Source organism: Lagenorhynchus albirostris, chromosome 2, assembly GCF_949774975.1.
Source record: "Lagenorhynchus albirostris chromosome 2, mLagAlb1.1, whole genome shotgun sequence".
In the NCBI taxonomy this organism is placed as follows: Eukaryota; Metazoa; Chordata; class Mammalia; order Artiodactyla; family Delphinidae; genus Lagenorhynchus; species Lagenorhynchus albirostris.
Window position 1 is genome coordinate 128,183,769 of NC_083096.1, and position 13,470 is coordinate 128,197,238.

The window sequence follows — 13,470 nt, forward strand, 5'->3', positions numbered from 1 at the left end:
GGATTTAAAGGGTTAATACACGTAGAGCACCTGTCTCCATGCCCACAGAACCTGGCTAAAGTTCAGAGCGGCCTCCTCTAGCTGGTGGCTCTGTTTATTATTCTCATCCGGGAACCGAGGGTGAGCAGGGCATTGTTTAAGGACCCGGGAAGCCATGTTTTGCAAAATTCACTTCCTATTGTTGGACCTGTCCGACTTGTAACCGGCTGATTTAGCATTTGCTCACATGTGTAAAAGCCAGGACGTGAAAGGGCTTGGATCCCTGTACAGAACACATAATAAGGCAAACAAGTTTTGCTGTTCCTGTTTTTGAGCTGCAGGGAAAGACCAAGGGCTATTTTTAGCTGTGGTAGATGTGGGTTCTGGGGAGGGCACTGGGGCCGTGTTTGTTACATTACGTTTTAACATAATACAGAGTCACCAGGCTGAAGGGATCTGTTACGAGTTGTTTTTATTAATCAAAGAGTGGTTCCCCCCCACCCCGAGTTGAGATGTTCAGACTTAATGGGCAGCAAGCAAACAGTGCCTGATACACAGATTTAACCTAACAAAAATAAATCCTTTGTTCTATCAAGTTTCCATGAGGTATCCTAAAAACAGGAAAAAGAAATATGTCATAAACACAGCATTGCCTTCATTTGAGTAAGTTGTTCTCTCAGTAAAAAAATATTTTGTAATTATACTATTGTATATCTCACACAAATAAACTTTGGAAGAGGGTTCTGTGATTCAGGAACGAAGCACGAGCAAGACCTTCCCTTGGAATTTTCTTGAGCTCTTTCAGGTACAGACAACACATCTATCCTTCTCCTGAGATGAGAACCAGCACAAAGTGGGGGAGGTGGGAAATAATTACATCAAGTACAGATAATTTGGGTTTGAGATATTAGAAACAAAATGCATATTGCTGGGGTATAATAAATGATGTCCTCCAAAATCAGACATCACGAATTCACTTAAGAAACATTAGCTGAGTGCCTGGGATGGGCATGCCGCGCGAGATGCAAAAAAGAACAAGACAGGGCTTCCCTGGTGGCACAGTGGTTGGGAGTCCGCCTGCCGATGCAGGGGACACGGGTTCGTGCCCCGGTCCGGGAAGATCCCACATGCCGTGGAGCAACTGGGCCCGTGAGCCATGGCCGCTGAGCCTGCGCGTCCAGAGCCTGTGCTCCACAACGGGAGAGGCCACAACAGTGAGAGGCCCGCGTACCACAAAAAAAAAAAAAAAAAAGAACAAGCCAGATTTGGTTCTTGCCTTAAGGGAGCCCGCAGTTCAGAAGGGAAAATATTATAGATAAGAAAACGGCGTGACAGGTGCTCTCACAGGGGAGATACCCTGCTAGACTGACTGGACCATTTCCAAGTTGCTTAATATTCCTGAATTTCAATTGCTTCATCTCTGACACGAGGCTAAGAATTCCTGTGAAAGACGGAAAGTTTGTGCGTATGTGGTTAAAGCAAACAAAAAAACGCCCGTGTCCTCTTTCCCACACCACAAAATGAAACATTAAGAAAGAGGTAAGCACAGGACACAGAAATAAGGAGTTTTAACCTAAGAGAGAGGCACAAGGAAGGCCCAGGATGACAGTGAAGGATCCTGGGATGACAGCTGTATACTAGGCCCAGGGGCTACCTGTCCAGGTCAGAGCCCGTCAGAAGGTGCCCAGAGGGATTGCTTCAAAAAGATAACACTGATAGAATCCCAAATGTATTTGAAATTTTTCAGAAAAGATTTATGCAACTGCAGACAAGTTTGAGGTTGAATTAGAGCTAAGTACACAGAAAATTAAGCAAGCTTAAATAAACAGGAAAATGACTCCATGGGAAATTAAAAATTGTGCAGGAAAAGTAAAACATCTAGTGTGCTAGATGACACAGTTGTGAAAATGCTGATCTGGCTCAGATTAAATTACCTATACTGGGAAGATAGGAAAACTGGGAAAAGTGTGTGTATGTGTGTTGCACGTGGAGTGGTGGGTTGATGTCAGATAAATCCTCATCTTCCCATGGTGGAAAGCCAATAAATAATGCCTAAAACAGAGAAATCACCAATTAGCAACATAAGCATGTTATAGAGAGATATGGAGTTGAATAACAAAAAAGTCAGCTGAGGTGTTCAAAGTGGTTGCCTCTGAACCATGGGAAACTGCACTGTGTGGGTTTGGGGAGAGAGGGGAACAGGAGGTAATTACCATCTCTTGTATCAAAGCATGCAGAACTTTTTGACTCATTAACTACCTGCACATATAACTAAATTATCCAAAAACTAAAATTTAAATTATAAACTGAATTTTAAATTATAGCTACACAAGAACAGAAAGTGCTGGAATTCCTTGCTGTGTTTGTTGACAATCATAAAAGTCATGTGCACATCTCATGAAAACTTTTCTGAGAAAGAACTGTCATCACATGGTGTACCAGGCTGACTGGGCCTTCATATTATTTCTCAGATTTGCAAAGTCGGCGTGTTGATAAAACATCATTTGCTTAAAAACAGGAGGGAGGATAATAACATTATTTACCCTCATAAGGTAGCTGACAGGGTCAAATAAGAAAAGGCAGTGACTTAGCCCAGCACTCTGTAAATATTGGCAAGTTATCCTATCTGTCCTCCTCCTCTCTGTTCTAATTATATAATTATCCCCACGTGATGCCCTTAGAGCCAGGGGGAGAAGGGGCTTGCTCTCTCCCCCTTGTACTCATCTCTGGCTGCCATAAGAGAATGCCAAGGGCTGGGTGGGTTAACAATGTCTTTATTTCTCACAGCTCTGGAGCCTGGAAGCATGAAATCAGGAGGCCAGCATGGTCAGGTTCTTGGTGAAGACCCTCTTCCTGGTTTACAGGTGGTCAACCATCTTCTCATTGTATCCTTACATAGTAAGGTAAGTGGGGATAGGAGAGAGTGGGAAGGGTGGTGGTAGAGAGAAAGCGCTCTCATTTTTATTCTTATAAAGTCACTAATCCCAACATGAGGGCTCTACTTTCATGACCTAATCACCTCCCAAAAGCTCCATCTCCAAATGCCATCACATTGTGGATTAGGGTTTCAACATACAAATTTGGGAGGACACAAAGATTCAGTCTATAGCAACCACCATACTGGCTGGATAGCTGGAATGTCAGGTGTGGTGGTGAGCCAACTGGGACCATGCCAACAAGGGTCACCACGCTGAGGATGGTGAAACAACAAAATAGAAGGAGACATGACCTGTTGCCCAGTCCCCAACCTCCACTCTAATAATGAGAAAGAGATACACTTCTATCTTGTTTAAGCTCCAGGCAGCTGTCATATTCTAATACTCATCTTAATTTCATTCATATTAACAGTAGGAGTTCTAGTAGTAGCAGTTACTTACGGTGTTCTAAGGAGGGACACCTAGCTCAGACTGGAGACCTGAAGTGCTGATATGTATACAAAACTGAATGAACTATTAAGCAATCAGGCAAAAAGAAAGGCAAGAATATTCTGGGCAGAAAAAACAACATAGACACAGCACTGAAGATGAGAGACACATAGTGTTTGGGGAACAGAAAGTGGTTGAGGTTGGAGTGGGAGAGGGAGGATGCAAGAAGCAAGGCCAATGAAGTAACAACGTTATGCCCTCATATGTCTTACTGAGGAGTTTCAGTTATCAATCAGGGACAACAGGGAGCCACGGAAGGAAAGTTGATGTGATTCGATTTTTTTTTTCCCTGTGGACTAGCACTCACTGATCTTATTTATTTTTTTTTTTTGAAAATTTTATTTATTTTATGTATTTATTTTTGGTTGCGCTGGGTCTTCATTGCTGCGTGCGGGCTTTCTCTAGCTGTGGCGAGCGGGGGCTACTCTTCATTGCGGTGCACGGGCTTCTCATTGCAGTGGCTTCTCTTGTTGCGGAGCATGGGCTCTAGGTGTGTGGGCTCAGTAGTTGCGGCTCGTGGGCTCAGTAGTTGTGGCTCACGGGCTCTAGAGCTCAGGCTCAGTAATTGTGGCGCACGGGCTTCGTTGCTCTGCAGCATGTGGGATCTTCCCGGACCAGGGGTCAGACTCATGTCCCCTGCACTAGCAGGCAGATTCTTAACCACTGCACCACCAGGGAAGTCCCTGTGATTCAAATTTTAGTTGATGTGTTTGCAGTATGGAGAATGGATTGGAGTCAGACAGGATGGAGGCAAGGAGACTGTTTCAGTAATTAAAGCAAGAAATAAAAGGGGCCTGAACTGTGGTGGGGTACCAGGGGTGGAGACACGAAGGCAGATTTGGACAGATTCAAATGACAGGAGGTAGAATCTGACTCAACACGAAGGTAGAGGGGGAAATGGGTATTGAGAATTAGGACCAGATTTCTGTCTATTTCCCTGGAAGGATGACTGGGCCATTCATGGAGACAGGCAACAAAGGAGGAGGAGTGGTTTTGAGGAGGAACACAGAAGATGCTGATCTTGGTTGCAGGAACCTGCAAACATCCAAATGCTGAAGTTCCAGGGGCTACTAGATATTCAAGAGAGAGTCTGGGGCTACCCATGGATTTGGACGTAATCCAGAATTAGTCTTTTCAAGCATTTTTGAAAAGTGAATTAGGAAGGTGATAGGGTAATCACCACCACCAGCAGAGGAAACTGAAGCCCAGAAACATCCAAAACCTGCAGCCAAGAAGGTTAATCCCCTAGTTTTGCTGAAAGGAAGGAAGGGAGGAAGGGAGGGAGGGAAGAAACCTAGACCGTACAATTAAATACAACATATAACCCTGGATCTTTGCAAAACTTCTACTCGGTACTACCAATCACTTCTCTCACTAAGTCAATTATTTATTCACCAAACAATAACTGAGGACCCAGCTGTGCTTTGCGCAGAACTAGGAGTTGCAAATATATAAGGTGAACGAGACAAAGTCCCACTTGAATGACTTCTTTTATTGAAGAGGCTATTCTGACTGGGGAAGACAGAAATTCAGCCAACAACAACCAGAGAATGTCAGGTAGCGAATGGTGAATACTACGATGAAAAGAAAGCAAGACGGGCTTCCCTGGTGGCGCAGTGGTTGAGAGTCCGCCTGCCGATGCAAGGGACACGGGTTCGGGCCCCAGTCTGGGAAGATCCCACATGCCGCGGAGCGGCTGGGCCCGTGAGCCATGGCCGCTGAGCCTGCATGTCCAGAGCCTGTGCTCCGCAACAGGAGAGGCCACAACAGTGAGAGGACCGCGTACCGCAAAAAAAAAAAAAAAAAGCAAGACAAGTATGATCAAGAGTGATGGGAGATACTTTAAACTGGGAGATCATAAAGACCTCTCTGAGGATGTGTTGTGAATAACAAGATGAGCCAGCCATGCAAAGAAATTCTAGGAAAAAAGGGACCTGCCCGTGCAAAGGCCCTAAGGTGAGAAGGGGCTTAGTGTGAAGGTGCAGTTAGAGGCCCGTGTGGCCAGGGTGTGGTGAGCCCAGGGAAGAGTCCCAGGAGATGGGGTCAGGGAGGTGGGTGGGGGCCAGATCAGGGGGCTTGTAAGTTAGAGTTTGGATTTTATTCTAAGTACAATGGGGAGTCATCAGAGGGTTTTAGCAGCAGAGTGACCTCAATGAACCTACATGACCAATGGTCCTGGCCGCTGTGTGGAGGGCAGACTTTGGCAGGAGTGGGAACAGGGATGAAAAGCCATAGCCCGCTCCTGTTCTAGCTCCACTTCTATGCTGTCTGTCATCACAATCTTCAGTTCCTCACCATGACTGGGAGAGGTGGGAGTTACACCCCAGTTTTCAATGAGGATTTTAGCTTTATATCCTTCCACAAAGCCAAGTTCAGTTTGGGGCATGTAGCTGTCTCTTTAATAATATTGGATGTCTGATTAATAAGTTAAACAACCCATTGATTCCATTTATTCCAAGAATCAGACAAAGCAATTAAAAGGCCTAAAAACAAAGGCCAGACATAGCAGCTGTTTGCTGGCCCTGGTCAGTTGCTTGACCGAGAAGCCCTGTCAAGCTCAATCAACAGGGTGAAGGCAAGAGTTCACAATGACACAGGGTTCCCAAGTCTGCCATTGTTCTCTCTCCCCAGTGTTGAGCTGTGTCTCTGTGCCTCCAGGAATCTGCAGGAAAACAAAAACATTCTTCCTAAACCTGGTGTTTTCAAGTCTCCAGTGGTGTGTCATTCTCTAGCCATCCTAGGAGCACCCCAGGTTCGGGTGTGAAGCAGCACACACCGGGCAGAGCGTGGCTCACACTTTATCTTCTTCCTCCCAGATTCACTAGTTAACACAGAATCTTGGGGCTTTCCTCGCAAACAAGGGCCTGAATCACCACAGAAGCCCGGGAAAGGCATGGTCATACTTCCTGCCCTAGCTATGCAGTTCCTGGGCCAGGCCAAGGCATCAACACCAACCATTGGATCACTGCCATTCTCACATAAAAGGCGCAGGGCACTAGAGCCGCCTACCCGACACAGCCCCTCCTGGGGAGCCCCACCCCGCCCCTGCTGAGAAGATTCCATGACCTGATGGTCAGGAGTGAACCTTTGACCCAAAAGAGTTTCCAACATAGAGTAGCCTTTATCTTGCGTCCTGGCATGACAAGATGAATGAAGGCAATCAAATTACTCTCCTAGGATGTAAAACCAAAAAAACAGAGGCTTGATAGTCAGAAGTGGGCCCTGGGCTGAGAGGTGAGGCAGTAAAAGTAGAGCTAGTAACCGTGGTTGGCCACGTGTAAAGGATGAAGAGGAAGCCAGGGTAGAGTGTTTGTGCCCATGCACATTTGAGAGACAGAGAGACAGAGAGGGAGAGAGGGAGGGAAGCAAAGTCAAGAACCGTGCTGTACAGTACTGTAGCTGCATATGGCTATTCAATTTTATTTATTTGTTTGTTTGTTTATTTATTTATTTATTTGGCTGCGTTGGGTCTTCGCTGCTGCTTGTGGGCTTTTCTCTAGCTGCGGCGATCGGGGGCTACTCTTCGTGGTGGTGTGCGGGCTTCTCACTGCGGGGGCTTCTCTTGTTGTGAAGCACGGGCTCTAGGTGTGCAGGTTTCAGTAGTTGTAGCACGCGGACTCAGTAGTTGTGGCTCACGGGATTTGTTGCTCCGTGGCATGTGGGATCTTCCCAGACCAGGACTTGAACCCGTGTTCCCTGCATTGGTGGGCGGATTCTTAACCACTGTGCCACCAGGGAAGTCCCTCAATTCTAGTTAAATAATAATTTTAATTGATTTAAGTTAATTTGTTTAAATTTAAATTAATTTCTTTAAATAATGTTAGAAATTAAAGATTCAGTTTCTCAGTTGAACTACACAGATATAGAACATTTCTATTATCGCAGACAGCTCTATTGGACGGCACTGGTCTGTAAGATCCACTAGGATAAAGAATAAAAGATCTTAGTGCCAGGTTTTCAATTCCTGATTCCAATTGACATGAAGCTCAACTACATATACCTCCTGCCCTGTATTCCATGAGATCCTTTGTATCCTTATAATTTGCATCTACCACCCTACCTCTCCCATCACTACCTTTTACTTGAGCTAGATTTTAGTTCTTATTATATTCAAAAGAATCTTAATTAAGAACATATTTTTGACTGATATTACTAATAGAAATAATAACAACCAGTACAATTTATTGAGTGCTTCCATGTATGAACACCATGCCTTAGCATTTTACATGCATGTTTTTATTTAATCTTCACAGGAACCTTATAAGATAGATTTTTATCTCTATTCAACAGCTGAAGGAGCCAAGGCACAGAGAGGTTAAGCAAGTTATCCAAGGTCACAGAGCTCACAGGTGGTAAAGTAGGAATGGAATCGATCTTCCATCTTCAATGATTGATGCATAGGTACCTGGCTTGACTTTTAACCATGGAAGCAGACTGCAAAAAGTGGCAGGTACCCCATCCTGGGACATCGTAAATAGGAACTAGAAGTCTGAGACTTCTTTAGAGATCTGTGGATTCTGGGACACCTACTTAGGGCAGCTGGTCTGGTTCCAATCATCTCTCTGCCTAGCATTTTTTTCTTCCACTAAAGAACAGGAAGTTTGAGAAGTGATAGGCCATGGGCACAGGCTGACCCTGCTGCAAAATAGCCCCTCAGGAGCAAACTGCATGTCCTGTGAACCCGGGGACTGGCCAGCGAAATTCCCTGATGCTAGAACTTTGGTCAGAGGACCTAAGTTGTATGCTGATTGGTGCTGGAAGCCAAGTTTGGTGGGGGGAGGGAGTCAGCACGTACTTCTCTGCTGAACTCCGTTTCCCATTTGGTCTGGCAGCTTGTTTTTAACGAGGCCAATCCAAAAATTCCGTGTCAACATTGCTCCTTTTACTGGAACCGCAAATGCAGCCCCCTGGGACCTGGCTCTATCTCTGGGCAGACATCAAAAACAACTCCTTTTTACTTTGAAATCATAACAGTCTTCTAAGAGCTACCCACTTCCTTACTTTCTTTCCCCTCTCTGAGAAAGAAAGAAAGGGCCAGGCTTTGCGGGGTGCAGCACCCCAGGATTTACGGTCGGCAGAGAAAGCCTCAGGGCTGGCCAGGCTGAGGGGGTTTTCCTGGACCCTGCTGTCAGTTTTCCCTTTCTTGTGTTTCCAAGTCCTCGCGGTTCCTGCCTGCCTGCTTGTCTCCTGTCCAGGACCAGCCTGATGAGTAGGCGTGGCTTTCCCAACCCCCTCTTCACCCTGCCACAGCTGCCTTCACGTTGTGACTTCTGGGGGTTGTAAAAGATGCTGCCACAACCAAAATCCTCTCTCCGTGGGTGACCGAAGCATGATGCATCCGTCAAACTTCCGTAGCTCCCCGGGGTTCCTCTGCTTTGGGGAGAGGGGCCACTTTTTAGCCGCTTCAACACTTGAGATCCCAGCAGGAGGTGGGAGGTGGGGAAGGGTATGGGGGTAGGAGGAAAGAAGACACGTTTTGGGAAGGAGAACACTAGTGATTAGTGGACAGTTAAAGGTGGATTTGTTGGCAAGTGGTACGTACTGACGGGGCATGTCAACGGTGGGGTTTGCTGCATATAAGGTTCTCTCCAGGAGAGAGAAGGTGAGAGAAAGGCTTTTCATGCCCTGTCCCCTCGGCATGACCTGGCTCCAGGTCTCCTTTCTCTAGGAAGGCTTCTGCAACTCCTGACTCGCCCAAACGTGGATATGTAGTCCTCCTCTGTGTCCTCATAACATCCTGTGTTTCCCTCCTTTGTGGCGCTAGCCACTCATTCATCACCTCTCCACTTTCCTGCCATTCCTCTTCACTGTTTCCTGTGGTGTTCCCAGCACCCCTGCATCTACGTAGTGAGGTTAGCAGACACCTCCACTATTTTGAGTGAATGAAGGAATACTAGCTTGTCCTTGCAGAGCTAGGAGAGGAGCAGCTGAGGGAGTGGTGGGAGATTGGTGCTCTAACCAAAGTTGAGGCTGTGATGCACGAAGAACGTGGTGGTTAAGCGGCGTGCGTCGAGTGTGAACCTGCGCTCCATCACCTACTAGCTGTGTGCTTGGGCAGGCTGTTTCATCTCTCTGTGCCTCAGTTTTCTCATTCATAAACTAGGGATGATAATAATACCTATCTAATTTTTTGTGTGAGAAATAAATGAATTAATATATTTAAAGTCCTTATAGTTTAACACATTGTAAGCTCTTAATAAATGTCAGCTTAAGAAAATTTTAAAAAACCCTAGAAGAGTCAGCTCTTTAAGCTGTCATCATTCGTTGCTGACTTGCTTTATTCCCACCTCGCTGACCTCTTCCTGTTGCTTTAACATGCTGGCCCATTCTTGCCTCAGAAGCTTTTCTTTGGGACTCTATCTGAAAGAGCCCACCCCTTGCCCTCTTTGGGTTTCATCATGAAGCACTTACAGTATAGTGCCAGACACCGCATCTGGGCATTACTTTGAGTTTTGTTTGTGTCCACATAAAAAAGTAAGCTCCATGAAGGCAGAGGCTTTGTTTTATTCACTGTATCATTCCTTGTGCCCAGTATACTGTCTGCCACATAGGAGGTGCTTAGCAACAGTTGTTGGATGGATGGATGGATGGATGGGTAGATGGATGGGTAGGTGGATGGATCCACTGACCTCCTTTGGGAGACTTCTGGGACCATTTCTCCCGTCCTTCCCCTCCTCAATCTCCCAATCACACACCCTCACGTGCAGCCCTTTCTCCGACTCCCATTCTACCAAACTTGCTCTCTGGGTCCCTTTCCCCTCAAATGGCCATTTGCCCAAGCCATGCACTGTCTCAGGTGGTGGGGTTCCCACACAAGCAGTTTGGAATTTGCTGACTAGTCCAGAGAGGTCAGCTGCCCAGTGTCAGCTGTTAAGGGGACACAGTGAACAAGACAGTCCAATGGGAGAGGCAAATGAATGGAGAGATGATTACATCTGCATTGAAGCTGTTTCAGAGAGAAACCCAGGGAGTACAGGGCCACTGAGGAGGGGCCCATAACCTACACCCAGGCAGGAGTTCCCCTTAGACCCAAAGCTAGGCTCGACCATAGAGCCTCATCCTAAATAAAGCACGTGAATAGATGACACACAGCTAGTCTGTTGGATTTCTCCTGAGCTGAAAAAATACCTGGAGGACCAAAGTGAAACCGAAAGCTTTTATCAGTCACAGGAGCGCAGATTTGATATCATCAAAGAAATACTTTCAAGACGTGGGGAAGGGCAGACAGTGTAATTAGCTGTGAGTAGAATACTTCCCGCTTTTGAGGGTGGAGAGAACTTGGGCTCCAGATGCTGTGGGCCCAGAATGGGGGGAGGAGTGACCCAACTCGACTCGCAAATCCCTGCTGGGAAGGGAACATTTCACCAGCCTCCGTCATCTGTAAATCACAGACTCAAAGACGGTTTTGGTATTTTTTAAATTAATTTTTATAGTCCCAGAAGATTCCTGCTGATCACAGTTCCTTGATATGATTTTTAAAATAGTTTTCAAAATTAGAGTGTTATGGGTTGAATTTTATCTCCCCCCCCCCCGCCAAATTTATATGCTGAAGTCCTAACCCTTAGTACCTCAGAATGTGACCTTATTTGGAGATGGCATCTTTACAGAGGTAATCAAGTTAAAATGAGGTCATTAAGGTGGGTACTAATCCAGTATGTCTAGTGTCCTTCTAAGAAGGGAAATTTTGGACACAGAAAGGCCTTGAGGGAAGAAAATGTGAAAAGACATAGAAGACAGTCATCTACAAGCCAAGGAGAGAGACCTGGAACAGATTCTTCTGTCCTCAGAAGGAGTCAAGCCTGCAATACCTTGATTTTGAACTTCTAGCCTCTAGAACTGTGAGATAAATTTCCGGTGTTTCAGCCACCCAGACTATGGTACTCTGTTACAGCAGCCCTAGGAAACTAATACAGAGAGTAAATAGCAATTCTTCTTCAGACTGAGACAAAAAAGGACCCCATCCATGTCTTTCCTAATCACTGGTAAATTCAAGTATTTCACAGGATAGTTTAGTTTCTCAATGAGAGTATATATGTTATATGTATATCATACCTATGGTTTGGTACAAGACAGAGAGTAACCAAGCCTTTACATTCCTGGAGGGGCTAGTTGAGTGTTAGGCACATAGATTCAACTCAGTTTAACAAATATTTATTGATCCTTCCATGTGCCAGGTGCTGGGCTGGAGACGCAGAAAATATAGTCCCTGCTTTTAAGGAGCTCACAATCTGGTAGAAAAAGCGCAAGTGTATAAACAACTATACCTCAGAATGATAAGCACAATGATTGAAATGCATAAAATGACACAAGGAAGAAGTGCGTATCTCAAGGAACGGGGGCTGGTCAGAGAAGCTTCTCAGAGGAGGGTCTGATCTGAGTTAAACTTGCCATCTTCTCTATGAGGTTACAAATCAGGGAAACAGATTGCACTAATACATGCTACCAGTCTGAATATGTTTTCAGAAGCAGAAAAACCATTTGTGAATCATTGCAGCATTGTTTATAATAGCCAAAAGAACTGGAAGCCTCCCAAATCTTTATTAATAGACAGTGTTAAGTAAATTATGCTATATTCATAAAATGGCCACCCTATAGCAATTATGCAACTGTTAAAAATGAGGTAGAGTTAAATATACTGGAAAAGCATATATACTTTTATATACTTTATATATACTTTCCAAGTTATATATACTTGGAAAGATCTCCAAGACATTAAGTGAACAAATTAAATGGTAGAATAATGTACATAATATGATACCATTCATGTTATAAGTAAAAGGATATATGAATAGTTACCCAGATTTATGAATGCGTGGAAAGAATCTGGAAGAATACATAAAAACTGGTAATATTAGTTACCTGAAAGGATGGGAGAGGAGAGGCAGGGATATTTTATATATATGTATATATTCATTTAATCTTTTAAAATAAAAAGGTTTTAAGGCAAAAACAAATTTTAAAAGTATTTCCTGGGAACTTGCTCTGATGCCTGAGCTGACTGCTGGAGAATTCACGTCCCAGACAACTCAGCTCTGCTCTCTCTCCTCATGCTGCATCCACCCAGCCAGCATGTCCATTTACACAGTGGCCCTGTCCCCAGATCCTCAGTCATGTGCACACTGTTTGCTTTGCTAGACTTATAGCTAAGAGCTGTGAATTTAACAGCAGGCAGAACTGGCTTCAAATCCCCAAATTTTCACTCACTAGCTGTGTGACCTTGAAAAAATTACCTTTATCCTCTGAGCCTCAGTTCTCTCATCACAGGGTGATTGTATGAATTTAAAAGGCAATCCCCATTGAGGGCTCAATGAATCGTTGCTTAAAAAAAGATAAATAATAGGAATCAGCCAATGTTCAATTGATCCCCACTGAATTCAGACCACCCCCGAGGTTGTACTTACCTGTGGCCAACTGGACTGTCTACCTCATCTTAGGTGACTGAACTTCTCCAGTTTTAGTGAAAAATTATATCATATCAAACCAAAAGGAAGTAAATAATGGGATTTGAAGATCTGATCAAGAGTGTTCATCTTCAGTAAAAACAGATTCTACCTTCTCCCTCTGTCCTCTCTATTCCCACTCCCTCTGACACACACACCCACACCTCCCCACACACACCTCAAAACCACTAGAAGTTTGGGCAGAACTGTTCCCATGGGAAGAAAACCCAGTATGACACAATCCAAATGTGCAGATTTGCTCTATCCATCAAGAAGTTTCTTTAAAATAATGCTTGCCCTGCAGCATTTAGCATATGTTTATAGAATAAATGCAATTCACTAGATATTTATTCAGTCATCATAATATTAAAAATAATAGTGGGACTTCCCTGGTGGCACAGTGGTTAAGAATCCGCCTGCCAATGCAGAGGACACGGGTTCGAGCCCTGGTCCAGGATGATCCCACATGCCACGGAGAAACTAAGCCTGTGGGCCACAACTACTGAGCCTGCACTCTAGAGGTCACGAGCCACAACTACTGAAGCCTGTGCGCCTAGAGCCCATGCTCTGCGACAAGAGAAGCCACCACAATGAGAAGCCCGCGCACTCCCCGCTCGCCGCAACTA